Raw genomic sequence first — 14639 nt, 5'->3', positions numbered from 1 at the left:
GGAAAAAAAAATCATTCAGAATAGTGACCAGAAGAATTCAAGGCTACAGACAGAAAATTACAAAACATTGCTAAAAGAAATAAAAAATGACCTAAATAGATGGAAAGATATTCCATGCTCATGGACAGAAAGGTTGAATATCATTAAGATGTCAATTCTACCCAAACTGATCTATAGACTCAATGCAATACCAATACAAATTCCAACAGGCTACTTTGAAGACTTGAAAAAACTGGTTATCAAATTTATATGGTAGGGAAAGAGACCTCAAATAGCTAAAGATATCCTTAAAAAAGAAGAATGAACCAGGAGGACTATCACTTTTTGATTCTAAAGCTTACTATAAAGGTCAAAACTGCACAGTACTGGCACAAAGACTGAGGGACTGACCAGTGGAACAGATTCAAGAGTGCAGAGATTGACTACTAAATTTACGGACATTTGGGCGGGCCACGGTGGCTCAGCAGGCTAGAATACTTGCCTGCCATGCCAGAGGACCTGGGTTCGATTTCCGGTGCCTGCCCATGTAAAAAAAAAAAAAAAAAAAAGTCATGCAAAATTGCAAAGGACTCAGGAAAAAAAAAATTTATGGACATTTGATCTTGAGATAAGGCCCCCAAATACACAGAATTGGGACAAAATAGTGTTTTCAATAAATGGGCATGGGAAAACTGGATTTCAATAGCCAAAAGAATGAAAGAGGACCCCTACCTTATACCCTATACAAAAATCAATTTAAAATGGATCAAAGACCTAAATGTAAGAGCAGTACCATAAAACTTCTAGAAAAAAATGTAGGGAAATGATGTCAAGACCTAGTAATAGGAGGCAGCTTCTTAAACTTTACACCTAAAGTATGAAAGAACAAAAAGACAAATGGGAACTCCTTAAAATCAAGAGCTTCTGTGCCTTAAAGGACTTCGTTAAAAAGGTGAAGAAGCAGCCAACTCAATAGAAGATATTTGGAAACCACATATCGGATAAAGGCTTGACATCTTGTGTACATAAAGAAATTATACAGCTCAACAACAAAAGAACAAGCAACCCAATTATAAAATGGGAGGAAATGAATATGCACTTTTCTGAAGAGCAAATACAGCGGGTTTAACAGCAAATGAAGAGTTGCTGAATCCAGGTGCTGTGCCCTCGGGCGTTGAGTTAGCTCCAGCCTTATTTGGGGCCACTTGGGACCCAGTTTACAAGATGGCCTTGGCCTCAAACTCTCCTACCTCAGCTTTTTCTACCCCAGGATTTGACTCCACCACAACACCTATCTCTAGACCTAGAGTGGTGATTACAACGGAAGGAACAAATAATCTCAAAACCAAGCAAATTATCTGAAAAAAAGAAATTTGCATTTTGCTCAACTCCATGTATAACAATTCCTGCCTCTCCATTTATGCAGAAGCTCAGTTTTGGTACTGGGGTAAATGTTTACCTTATGAAAAGGGTCACCAAGGTTTGTCTCAGTCTCCTTGGGCTGTGAAAAAGAGATCAATTCTAGATGTAATAGTCATTATCAAAGTATGTATGAAAAGTGACTAACTGATGAAGCTAAAATTTTGAAAAGCCTTCATCCTCCAAATATGTAGGTTACCATGCTTTTACTGAAACCAGTGAGGGGAGTCTGTGTCTTGCTATGGAATATGGAGGTGAAGTCTTTAAATGATTTAACAGAAGAATGAAATAAAGACAGCCTGGATCTTTCCCAGCAGCCAAAATGTTAAAAGTTTCTCTGAACATTGCAAGAGGATTAAAGCATCTGCACTAAGAAAACAAACTGCTTCTACCATCACTGGCTTCAGTAAAAGCACACTGAGACATCACCTCACACCCATAAGAATGGCTGCTATTAAACAAACAGGAAACTAGAAATGTTGGAGAAGGTGGGGAGAACCTGGAGCTCTCATTCACTGTTGATGGGAATGTAAAATGGTTCGGCTGCTGTGGAAGTCAGTTTGGCCATTCCTCAGAAAACTAAATATTGAGTTGCCCTATGACCCAGCAATACCAATATTCAGTATAGACCCAGAAGAGTTGAGGGCAGTGACACAAATAGACATTTGCACACCAATGTTCACAGCGGCACCATTCTCAATTGCCAAGAGAAGGAAACAATCCAGGTGCCCATCAACAGATGAGTGGATAAACAAAATATGGTATATATGCAGCATTTAGACAAAATGATGTCCCGAAACATATTGACAACATGGATGAAGCTTGAGGATACAATGCTGAGTGATCTAAGTCAGACACAAAAGGGCAGACACTGTATGATTCCGTTGTTATGATTCTGATAAAGCCACCAGTGTTTTGGAGGAGCTAGAAGGAAAAATCTTAGATGAGACGAACTCTGGGAACTGTTCTGTAGCTGCTTATTGAAGTGTGCTGTGCTGGCTGGAAATGATGCATGTATCCTAATCCCATTTTGTAAAGGCAGCCATTTCTTCTAATCCCTATTCAGCACTGTATTTCTGAAACTGTAATTAGATCATCTGCCTGGAGATGTGATGTAATCGAGAGTGGTTGTTAAACTGGATTAGGTGATGACATGTCTCTACCCACGCAGGTGGGTCTTGATTAGTTTCTGAAGTCCTACAAAAGAGGAAATATTTTGGAGAATAAGAGATTCAGAGAGAACCAGAGAAGAACAACACAGCCACGAGAAGCAGAGGGCCCCCTAGCCAGCGACCATTGGAGATGAAGAAGGAAAACGCCTCCCAGGGAGCTTCATGAAACAGGAAGCCAGGAGAAGAAGCTAGCAGATGACGCTGTGTTTACTGTGTGCCTTTCCAGATGAGAGAGAAACTCTGACTATGTTTGCCATGTACCCTTCCACTTGAGAGAGAAACCCTGAACTTCATCAGCCTTCTTGAACCAAGGTATCTTTTCCTGGATACCTTTGACTGGAAATTTCTATAGACTTGTTTTAATTGGACATTTTCTTGGTCTTAGAACTGTAAACTACCAACTTATTAAATTCTCCCTTTTAAATGCCATTCTGATTGTGGTATACCGCATTCTGGCAGCTAGCAAACTAGAACATGTGCTTTGAAAATCATTGGTTTCTTTCTTTCTTTACCTTGTATATATATTATATTTTACAACAACAACAAAAAAACAACTATAGGCAGTTATAGCATTGTTAGATAAAATAAATTCCTGAAACCAAATATTTGAAACTATTTAGTAACAGCTCACTACTATAGCAAAGCTGATATTCATAACTTTTTACTTGATATTTTGAGAATGCACACAGTTTTGATAGTTAATAAAATGCTATTTAAGATAGTGTTTAGTATTTAGAATTTAAGAAACTCTAATACCTGAATCTGTAGATTTTTTTCCTTCCTTGCTTTAATTTTAAAGCTTATGAAACATATTGCACAAACAGGCTTTACAATCATCATTTAGAGTTTTTTTTTTTAATATGCCTATAGATAAACTAAGATAATCCATTTTAGGTGGCTAAGATTTACATATGTTAATTGTAAAAATATTTGTATCTTCATATTTTCCTGAAATCAGGAAAATACTTAGTAACACAGGTCAATAGTATAGCAATGCACATATTTGTAAGAACTTTCTACTTGATATTTTGAGAACATTCACAGTTTTGACAACTGATCAAATGGTATCTGAGTTAGTTTCATACTTAGAATTTAAGAACTTCGCTATCTGAATTTGTAGAATTCTTTTCCTTGTTGCCTTAATTTTAAATTAGCCTATGAAACTCACTGCGCAAACACAGGCTTTACAATGATTGTATGGATACTTTACTTAAATATGCCTATGGTAAGCTAACCATTTTTGGGGGGTGTATGATCTGGGAATCGAACCCAGGTCTCCCGCATGAAAAGCGAGCATTCTAACCACTGAACTACCTGTGCACCCAATATACATTTTTGATGGTTCTAAGTGTATTGTTTGTTTTCTTAAATAAAAAAATAAATATACAGTAGAGCACGTGGGGCACAGGAGGAAAGACTGAAGTTTTCTTGGGAAAGTGGGGCATTCGAGAGTATCCATGTATATGGGTGAAATTTAGAAATACATTATCATGCAGCCACACATGGTCAGAAAGTACCTGAGAAGATCCTAAGTTTTCATGTCAGGCTCATCTCTAGGCCCACTGCAAGCCTGGCTAAGCACTGTTAAGTCCCAGTACAGAGCCAATATACAAAGACTGGGAAAGGTGCTCATTTTTTCTGTTGTTGTTGTTTTTTTTTATAACTTCTAGGATTCAAAGAAATCTCCGTTATAACACTAGCTGATGACAAGCTAAAGGAACAGTGATTTAGTGACCACACACAAGTCTTGCAAAAACACTTGGAATACAGTCTAGAAAAAACAATTTGGAAAAGCCACTAAACAACAGGTTACAGAAAAAAGAAACTAAAAAACAAAACAAAACAAAAAACATCAAACCCTAGGTAAGGGAAAGAAACAGATTTCAAGAGTTAGCATGTTAAAATATTCAAATGTTCAGATTAAAAAAAAACCCATAAGACACACAAACACACACATATATGCTCAAAAAAAAAATAGGTGATCTATTCAAAGGAACAAAATAAAGAAACCATCCCTGAGGAATCCCAGATACTGGGATTACCAATCAGCAAAATTAAGTCACCTGTCCTAAATATGTTCAAGGGACTAAAGGAAAACATGCACAAAGAGCTAAGGGAAATCGGAAAGATAATACAGGAACAAAATGAGGATGACGCTAGAATTCAGTTTCATGCCATATGGAACAATTAACTTAAAATGCATCAAAAACATAAATATGAGACTTAAAAGTATAAAATCACTGGAAGAAAACATAGGAATAAATCTTCATGATCTAGATTTGTCAATGGATCTTTAGATATAATACCCAAAGCACAAGCAACTAAAATGAGAAACTGGACTTCATTAAAAGTAACAACTTTTGTGAATCAAAGAACACTATCAAATAGTGAAAAGACAATCCACAGAATGGGGAAAATATTTGCAAATCATATATCTGAAAAGGGTCCAATATCTAGACTATATAAACAGTTCTTAAACCAAACATAATTAAAAATGGGCAAGGAACTTAAATAGACAGTTCAACAAAGAAAATACACAAATGACCTATAAGCACATGAAAAGATGCTCAAAATCATTAATAGAGAAAAGCAAATGGGATCCAAAACCATAATGAGGCTTCTGATCAGGATGGTGGAGTAAGACACTTCAGGACTCTGCCCCACCCCCACCCCAGAAGCTTTGAACAACTAGCATAAATCAGTAGAAACATCTTTCTCAAAGAGACATCTTTCTCAGCTAAAGAACTGCGGTAATAGGTCCAGCACTGATCAAGAAAAATGGAGGGGTCACCTGGTGCCCTAGCTGACCCCTACCTTACCCCTCAACAATTCAGTGTGGAGCCAGCCCACGTTCCTAGTGCAGATTCCTCATCCCACTTTTGGAGGAAACAGAGTAATCTTCAAGCACATGCTGCAAGCATGCCTGGTAGTGGCCTCAGGCACTCACCCCAGATCTTGCCCTGAGTGCAGAAGGTAGCTGGGAAAGAACTGTTAAATAACTGACAGGGGAAAGGAATTGCTGGCTGCAGGATATACAGTATAGTGCCCAAGACTGTAAGGAAACCATTTCCTAGAGAAGAGGAGAGACACCAGTATCCATATAAACAGTGGAATTCCTAGGGCCACATGCACATGTCAGAGATAAGAAGCATGCACAGAAAGGATCAGTGAGGTCCCTATGTTTTGGCCTGGAGCTCTTCTCTAAACTCACTGAATGGATACGCTCTGAAGAAAAGCAGTCGCAGAGGTCAATCAGCAAAGACTGGAATAAGTGTTTCCTTTTTTCCTTCTTTTCGTTAGCTCCTGGTACTCAGCAAAAGCTACAACATAACACTAACTGGATACAGCTTAAGGAAGAGATGCCTCAAAGACTAAATTCCAGTGATAACACATTAAATATCAAGATGTCCAAGTTCAACAAAAGATTACAAAGCATACAAAGAAACTGGAAGTGATGGCCCAGGCAAGGGAGATCGAAGCATTAGAAACCATTAAAGAGAAGGACCAGACCTGGGACATTCCAGACAAAGACTTATAAAAAGTGGTATTAAATATGGTCAAAGGCCTAATGGAAAGCATGGACAAAAATCTAAAGGAAATCAGGAAAACAACAGATGAACACAAAAAAAGTGTCAACAGAGAGATGGAAATTATGAAAAGAACCAAAAAGAACAGAAGATCACCATAACAGAAATCTATAATTCCCTAGAAGGGTTCAACAGCAGATTGCAGCTGGGACAAGAAAAAAAAAAATCAGTGAATGTGACGATAAGGCAATTGAAATGATTCAGTCTGAGGAACAGAAAGAAGGAAAAATGACGAAAAATAGAGTCTGAGGAACGTATGGGACATCATCAAGTATACCAATATATGCATTATAGGAATAATAATACACAAGAATACACAGGACATAATAGCTGAACATTTCCCAAATATAATGAAAGACATGAATATACACATCTAAGATGCTCAATAAACTCCAAACAAGATTAATCCAAATAGACCCAAGCCATAATATAGTATAACCAAACTGCTGAATGCCAAAGACAGAGAATTTTGAGAGCTGCAAGAGAGAAGCAACTCTCTTATATGCATCACATACAAGAGAACCTCAATAAGACAAATGACCAATTTCTCACTGGAAACCAAGGAGGCAAGACAGCAGTGGGGTGACATATTTAAAGGGCTGAAAGTAAAAAAGTGTCAAGTAAGAGTTCTCTATCAAAAATGAGGGCAAGACTAGGACATTCACAGATAAACAAAAACTGTGGAAGTTCATCATTAGACCAGCTCTACAAGCAATGCTAAAAACAGTTGTGCAAGTTGACAGAAAAGGACACTAGAAAATAGACCGAAGCTGCATGAAAAAATAAGGATCTCCAGTAACAGTAACAACATGAGTAAATATAAATGCCAGTACAATGGTGCTTTGGTTTGTAATTTGACTTCTTACTTCCTACAGGATCTAAACAGCAAATGCACAGAATGTGAGGAAAAATCAGTGGCTTTGGATTCAATACATAACGTGCAATTTGTAATAAAGTAAAGGTGGGGAGGAAGGACAGAGGTGTATAGGAGCATAGTTTGTACATATACATTGAAATTAAATTATTATCTAAGCAAATGAGAGTGTTACCAATTTAGGTTGTTAAATTTACCCCATAGTAACCACAAAGAAAATACTGATGCCTATGCAAACTCATAGAGACAGAAGTTAGAATACCAGTTGCTGGGGTTGGGGGCAAGGAGATTGGGGAGTAAACACAATTGGTAGAGGATTTCTATTTGGCAGGACGGGATAGTTTTAGCAATGTTAAAGGGGTGAAAATACTGCTACATTGTACAAAAGATTAATCTCACTGTGTGGGAGTAGTTGAGATGGAAATGTTTTTGATATATATAAGCATATATGTTTCTACAATTAAAAAAAAAAGAGCAACTAAAGAGATGAGGACAATTAAATGCAATACGTGATCCTGGACTGGATTTATCAAAGGAGGAGCAAAAGCTCAAAAGGATATTATTGGGACATAGGAAAAAACTGGAAGACAGATTGATGCTTTATTACCAGTATCAAAGTTCTTGAACTTGATGCCTGTATTAAGGTGGTTATGTAATATTCTTGTTTTTAGGCAACATATATGTCAGCGTTAAACTGTCCAAGGGGCATGATGTATATAACTTACTACCAATGTTTAGAAAATGGATTGCTAGTTAGACAGATAGATGGACTGATAATGGATAAACAGAATGATAACGGCAAATGTAGCAAGATGAGAAAATTGGTAGATCTGGGTATTCAGGAGGATAAGAGCTTGTTGGAATTCTTGGTATTGGGGTTTGAATTATTTTTGTGACTGTTATCTAAGTGTGACACTATTACAAAATAAAAAGCCTAAAGACAAAAAGAAAAAAGAAAACATACAGAAGATACCACTTTACACTAACTAGGATGCCTATAATTAAAAGAAAAAAAGGGAAATAACAAGTGTTGGTGGGAATGTGGAGATATGAGAACTCTCAAACATTGATGGTAGGAATGTAAAATGGTGCAGCCATTATGGAAAACAGTTTGACAGTTTCTCAATAAGGTAAAGAGAGTTATCTATGACCTAGCAATTCTACTTCTAAGGCATATAACCTAAAGGATTGTAAACAGGTACTCAAACAAATAATTGTACACAACCTTTACAGCAGCTCTATTAACAGCCAAAAGGTGGAAACAAGCCAAATGTCTATCAACCAATGAATGGATAAACTAAAGGTGATACAACCATGCGAGGGAATATTTTCAGCTATAAAAAGGAATGTTGAGGGTACAAGGGTAGTTCAGTGGTAGAATTCTTGCCTACCACTCCACCTGCACACACACCTGACCTGACAGGTACTGATGGAGAGCTGTTTCAAGAGCACATAGTGTATTTATTCCTCAAATGTCTTGGTCCTGTCCTTAGATCAAAAGGGTTATCAGAAGACTGCCTGCCAGATATTTATGACAATAAATTGGTTCCTTGAGAAGCTAAGCTGAGTTCTGCTTTGGCCTTATTCCCTCTGCTTCCTTAAAACAAAAATTACAAGCCACATACTACACTTCTGCAGGATGGCCAGTGGAAAGTTCACAGTGTCCCCTAAATAAAGCCCATCAAAACACTTTTTTATGCTCTACTTTGACAATTCAGTAGGATCACATGGCATCTCTGCCACACTACTGATCAGCTACTCTGTATCAGGGGCTGGCAAACATTTTCTGTAAAGGGCCAGGTAGAAAATATTTTAGGGTTGTGAGCCATTCAGTCTCTGTCTCATCTATTCAACTCTGCCCTTGTAGTGCGAAAGTAGCCACAGACAATACATAAAGAAATGAGTGTGGCTGTATTCCAATAAACCTTTATTTCTAGACACTGAAATTTGAATTCCATGTAATTTTCATGGCATAAAATATTACTCTTGATTTTTTTTCTTAACCATTTAAAAATTCAAAAACTATTCTTAACTTGCAGACCATAAAGGACAAGCAGCAGGCTGGATGCAGCCTATGAACTAGTTTGCTGACCTCTACTCTGTATTTTCTCTGATGTTAACTAACACCTAATTTTACTGTTTTATATAAATGTACAGACACTTTATAAAGCTCATATAGTCACTGTTCAGCAAAGTCGCAAATAAATAAACAACTCACCTGGGCTTGTGATCTTGGAAGAGTGAAAGAACTGTGAGCGTGCAGCTGAGAAAAAAGGAAAGATTATGAGAGCTGCGGCCTGGCCTGAACTCCTGGACTTACCTGCCTAAAATTCTCTACATAGTACCTGACAAAATGCCTCTGAATGAGAGATACCTTGAGATGGGTCAGAAGGGAAGAGAGTAAAGGAGTGAGCACCTCCACGCCCGTATGTGACTGAAAAAATCCTGTAGTGCTTGGACATGCTAGTTTTCATAAGGTAAATGAAAACATCCATTTCCTACTGATTCACTCACAATGTATGCTCTATTCCAACACATTTCTGAAAAAAAGGGTGCAGTGTCTTAAGACCTGGTCTTTTTGGAAGGAAAAAAAGTTTGTTCTAACTTGGTTTCTGGTTCTTAAAAAAAAAGAAGAAGAAAAGAAACTAGTTTTGATTTATCCGTTGTCAATGCAGAAAACAAGGGCCTGAGTTACAAGTAACTTAACGTGCGCTCTTGCGTCTGCACATCAAAACCAGTCACCTAACCTTTTAGGCCCATTTCCTGCCCGTTCTTACTCCCACCCCATCTTTTAAATAAAGCAGAAATGGATAAAACTTAAAGATGGCTTTCGCAGTACCGTCCCTGATTTTATGTCAGGTCAGCGGAGCCTCACCGCCATCTCTAGTCGTGCTGTAATGAGCAGAGCAGCTCAGAGTGCAGGAAGACAGCGTAGAGGAAGAAGGGATGAGTAAGGCCTTCCTCATCTGGGGCTGGTAGCTGACGCTTCACAGCTCCCGAGGATGCGGTGTTTTCCGTCCCCTCCGCCGGGTCCTCCCCGGCCGCCGCCTGCCTCCCTCCTCTGCAGCTGCCGAGGCTTCCTCCGCCACTTAGCGCCGAGGGATGCCAGGGGCGGGGACATCCGCGCCTAACCGGAGGCGGGGAAGTGGCTTCTCCGCACCAAGTTCTTTGTTCCGTTTTCGGGAACACAAAGGGGAGGGGGATTTCTTCAACTTCGCTGTTTCCCAGGATTACGGGGCTCAGGCAAAACGTTAACACTCCCACTTTGGTCGCAGGAAGCCCGGCAGGATTCCACGCAAGGCCGGGCGCCAAGGCCGGCCGCGCCCCCACTGCCCCGGCTCTCCCTCCCGCCGCTGGTTCCAGTCGCCTCCGCCCGCCCAGTGCCCAGCCGCGCCGGCCCCTCGCTCACCAGCGCGCAGCCCTCTCCGCACCAGCCTCGCCACAGAGCCGCGGCCCGAAATAAAAGCCAGGAGGAGGGTGGGTGGGGGAGCCGGGGGGAGCCGGGGGGAGCCGGGGGAAGCCGAGGGGAGCCGGGGGGAGCCGGGGGGAGCCGGGGGAAGCCGAGGGGAGCCGGGGGAAGCCGAGGGGAGCCGGGGGGAGCCGGGGGGAGCCGAGGGGAGCCGGGGGGAGCCGGGGGGAGCCGGGGGAAGCCGGGGGGAGCCGGGGGGAGCCGGGGGGAGCCGGGGGGAGCCGGGGGAAGCCGAGGGGAGACGAAGTCCGGGCGCAATCGCCGAGTCCTAGCCTGGAAGATGCGGAGCCTTTCGCGTCTGGACCCTTGGCAAAAATCTGTGATTTCGGGATTGTCGGGGATTTGCCAGATATAGCAAATAAATCTGAGGAATAATTATATTACATTCTTTCTTATCTGAAATAATCTGTCGGTATCTAAGTTACGTACGTATTTCCCTTATGAGTTGTCTCTCCTTAACAGTTGTTTTGTAGAATTCACTTACAAAATTAATTCCAGATGCTGTCCTTGTTCCACTTACATTGTAAATAGCTTCTACGTGGGTAACACCTCACTGGTTTCATTCTTTTGTCCGCTGGACATTCATTAATGAGGAAACACGCTCGACAATGGGTGGCCAAAAAAATTTCTCTTGAAAATTGGTCTTCAAATTTAATTTGATGGAACACATGATAACCTTCATGGCATAATTTGGCTTTTCCATTCTGCAGGATTATGCTGGATCTCTTTATCATCGACTTTTCAAAGTGTTGTCCACTGATAAAAAAGAACATTGTCAATTTTTTTTTTTTTTTTTTTTTTTTTAAGAAAGACAGAGAAGGAAGGAAGGATAGAAGGAAGGATAGAAGGAAGGAAGAAAGGGAAACATCTTTTTTTTTTTATTATATTTTGTTTGTTTGTTTGTTTCTTTTACATGGGCTGGGGCCGGGAATCGAACCGGGGTCCTCCGGCATGGCAGGCAAGCACTCTTGCCCGCTGAGCCACCGCGGCCCACATTGTCAATTTTTATTCCCTTCTTTATACCGATTATTCCCAAGCTGGGTGAACATTTAGTAGCGTCCCTGTGGAAGACATAAACTCCTTTTCAGGAGACAGTCATGGCAAATACAATAATGATCACCCATTTCACGTAGGAACTTATCTTCCTGTTTATAAATTACGTCCCTTTTAAGAACACCCGATAACTTATAATGTTTTCATCAATTTTTTCTTTAACGAATTCAACAAGTTCCATTAAGCAATGAAGTAGTGAAGAACACTGTTTGCTATTCTTTCAATGTGCATAAACCTATAGCTACAGAGACTGAAAACTATGAACAAGAAGTAAGAAGGTTGCACTCAATGCATTATTTAAAGCACACAAGAATTGGGGGAATTTTATTCAGAAATAAATTGTGATTTCAGTGTTTTAAAAAAATTTAAAAATTCTTGAATGCACTTTTTTATTTTTTATTAATTAAAAAAATTACAAGAACGAAACACAAACATTCCCAACACATACACTCGGCAATTCACAATATCATCACATAGTTGCATATTCATCATCATGATCATTTCCCAGAACATTTGCATCAATCAATTCAGAAAAAGAAATAAAAAGACAACAGAAATATAAAAAAGAAAAAAATTTTTTTTACATACCATATCCCTTACCCCTCCACTTCATCGATTACTAGCATTTCAAACTAAATTTATTTTAACATTTGTTCCCCCTATTATTTATTTTTATTCCATATGTTCTACTCATCTGTTGACAAGGTAGATAAAAGGAGCATCAGACACAAGGTTTTCACAATCACACAGTCATATTGTGAAAGCTATATCATTATATAATCATCATCAAGGAACATGGCTACTGGAACACAGCTCTACATTTTCAGGCAGTTCCCTCCAGCCTCTCCATTACATCTTGAATAACAAGGTGATAGCTACTTAATGCATAAGAATAACCTCCAGGACAACCTCTCCACTCTGTTTGGAATCTCTCAGCCATTGACACTTTGTCTCATTTCACTCTTCCCCCTTTTGGTCAAGAAGGTTTTCTCAATCCCTTGATGCTGGGTCTCAGCTCATTCTGGGATTTCTGTCCCATGTTGCCAGGGAGCTCCACACCTCCTGGGAGTCATGTCCTGCATAGACAGGGGGAGGGTGGTGAGTTTGCTTGCTGTGTTGGCTGGAGAAAGAGTTCACATCTGAGCAACAACAGAGGTTATCTTGGAGGTGACTCAATAATTTAAATATGTCATCCCACTGTCTTCTTGCCTCCATGGTTTCTGCTGAGAGATCTGTGCATAGTCTTATTGGGCTTCCCTTGTATATGATGGATTGTTTTTTCTCTTACTGCTTTCAAGATTCTCTCTTTCTCTTTGACCTGTGACATTCTGATTAGTAAAGGTCTTGGAGTATGTCTATTTGGATCTATTTTCTTTGGGATATGCTGCACTTCTTGGATCTGTAATTTTAAGTCTTTCATAAGAGTTGGGAAATTTTCAGTGATAATTTCCTCCATTAGTTTTTCTCCTCCTTTTCCCTTCTCTTCTCCTTCTGGGACACCCACAACACATATATTCGAGCACTTCATACTGTCTTTCAATTCCCTGAGTCCCTGCTCATATTTTTCCATTTTTTCCCCTATAGTTTCTTTTTCTTGCCAGATTTCAGATGTTCAATCCTCCAGTTCACTAATCCTATGTTCTGTCTCTCGAAATCTACCATTGTAGGTTTCCATTGCTTTTTTCATCTCTTCTACCTTGCCTTTCATTCCCATAAGTTCTGTGATTTGTTTCAGACTTTCAGTTTCTTCTTTTTGTTAATTCCTTGCCTTCTTTATATTCTCCCTCAACTCATTGATTTGGTTTTTGATGAGGTTTTCCATGTCTGTTTGTATATTTTGAATTAGTTGTTTCAGCCCCTGTATGTCATTTGAATTGTTGGTTTGTTCCTTTAACTGGGCCATATCTTCAATTTTCCTAGTGTGATTTGTTATTTTTTGCTAGTTTCTAGGCATTTAATTACCTTGATTCATTTATTCTGGAGATTGCTTTCACTTCTCTTACCTAGAGTTTTCTTGCTGGATGAATTTGTTGTCTATCTGTTCTTTGATATTCAGTTCAGCTTTATCTGGACTTCTACCTTAGGTTTTGTTTAAAAGAGGAAAATTTTTCAATTCTTGTTTTCTTGTTTCTTGCCCTGCTTGTATGCTGCCACTTAGGAGGGTCTACTTAGGTATTATAGACCCTAGCCAGATTTTCCCAGACCAAACTGGCCTCCTATCAGGAGGAAAGAGTCACCTGCATCGGTTTTCCCTGAGGGTGAGACCCAGCAGGTTAAAAGACTTTCCTGTGAAGTCTCTGGACTCTGTTTTTCTTATCCTGCCCAGTATGTGGTGCTTGTCTGTCTGCAGGTCCCACTAGCATAAGATGTTACGGTACCTTTAACTCTGGCAGACTCTCCCAGAGTCTGGGGGCGTGGTGGAGACAGAGGAGAGGTTGTAAGCTGGCTTTATTGGCTTCAAATTACCAAGCCCTGGTGTCTGAATTCCTTGAGGGAGGGATTCCACCTGAGTTGGGTTTCACCCCTCCCCTGGGAAAGGCACAGGCTCCAGACAAGCCCCCGAAAGAGCTCACTTCTGCCTATGCCTGGGGCAGTTGCAGCCTGAGAAGTCCTGCCACTGTATCCAAAGGCAGTCAAGCCTTTGTAGATACACAGCCACAAAAACCTCTGTTTCCTTCTTCCCCCCCCCCCCCCTTTTTCCACCAGCCCTGCCCCCTTGGCACCAGGGCAAAAAAGAGCAACCTCCGCTTTGACCAGGTTCACCTAAGCTGGGGGCCTATTTTTAGTAGTCAGATTTGTTAATTAATTCCACAATTGGCGTTTGATTGTGCTCCGTCCCTGCTGCTGGTAAAGTCTCTTTCCTTTCCCATCTGGGAAGCAGCCTGAGGGGGAGGGGTGCTCGCCGCCACAGCTTTGGGAACTCATGGTTCTGACAGGGCTCACATCCAGTCCAGCTGGTCCAGACTTGGGTATGTTGTGTGTCTGGTCACTGACGTGGCCCCAGGAGCTGTTCTGTACTGTTTCTGGTTATTTAGTAGTTGTTCTGGAGGACGAACTAAAACGTGCACATTGCTAAGCCGCCGTCT

The 14639-nt window shown here is 40.3% G+C and overlaps 1 long non-coding RNA gene across 1 annotated transcript in view; it reads right to left on the bottom strand.

The window, feature by feature from the left end:
- LOC143653478 (uncharacterized) overlaps positions 1–10546 on the bottom strand; it is a 50443-nt gene extending 39897 nt beyond the window's left edge. The window contains exons 1-2 of the long non-coding RNA XR_013161312.1: positions 10441–10546; positions 9250–9294 (exon numbers count right to left, since the gene is read on the bottom strand). This is a non-coding gene — a long non-coding RNA (uncharacterized LOC143653478). The remainder of the gene's footprint in view (positions 1–9249; positions 9295–10440) is intronic.
- Positions 10547–14639: the final 4093 nt, after the last annotated feature.

Source organism: Tamandua tetradactyla, chromosome 13 (assembly GCF_023851605.1).
Source record: "Tamandua tetradactyla isolate mTamTet1 chromosome 13, mTamTet1.pri, whole genome shotgun sequence".
NCBI lineage: Eukaryota > Metazoa > Chordata > Mammalia > Pilosa > Myrmecophagidae > Tamandua > Tamandua tetradactyla.
The sequence above is the reverse complement of the archived record's forward strand: the minus strand, read 5'-3'. Positions and strand labels throughout refer to the sequence as shown.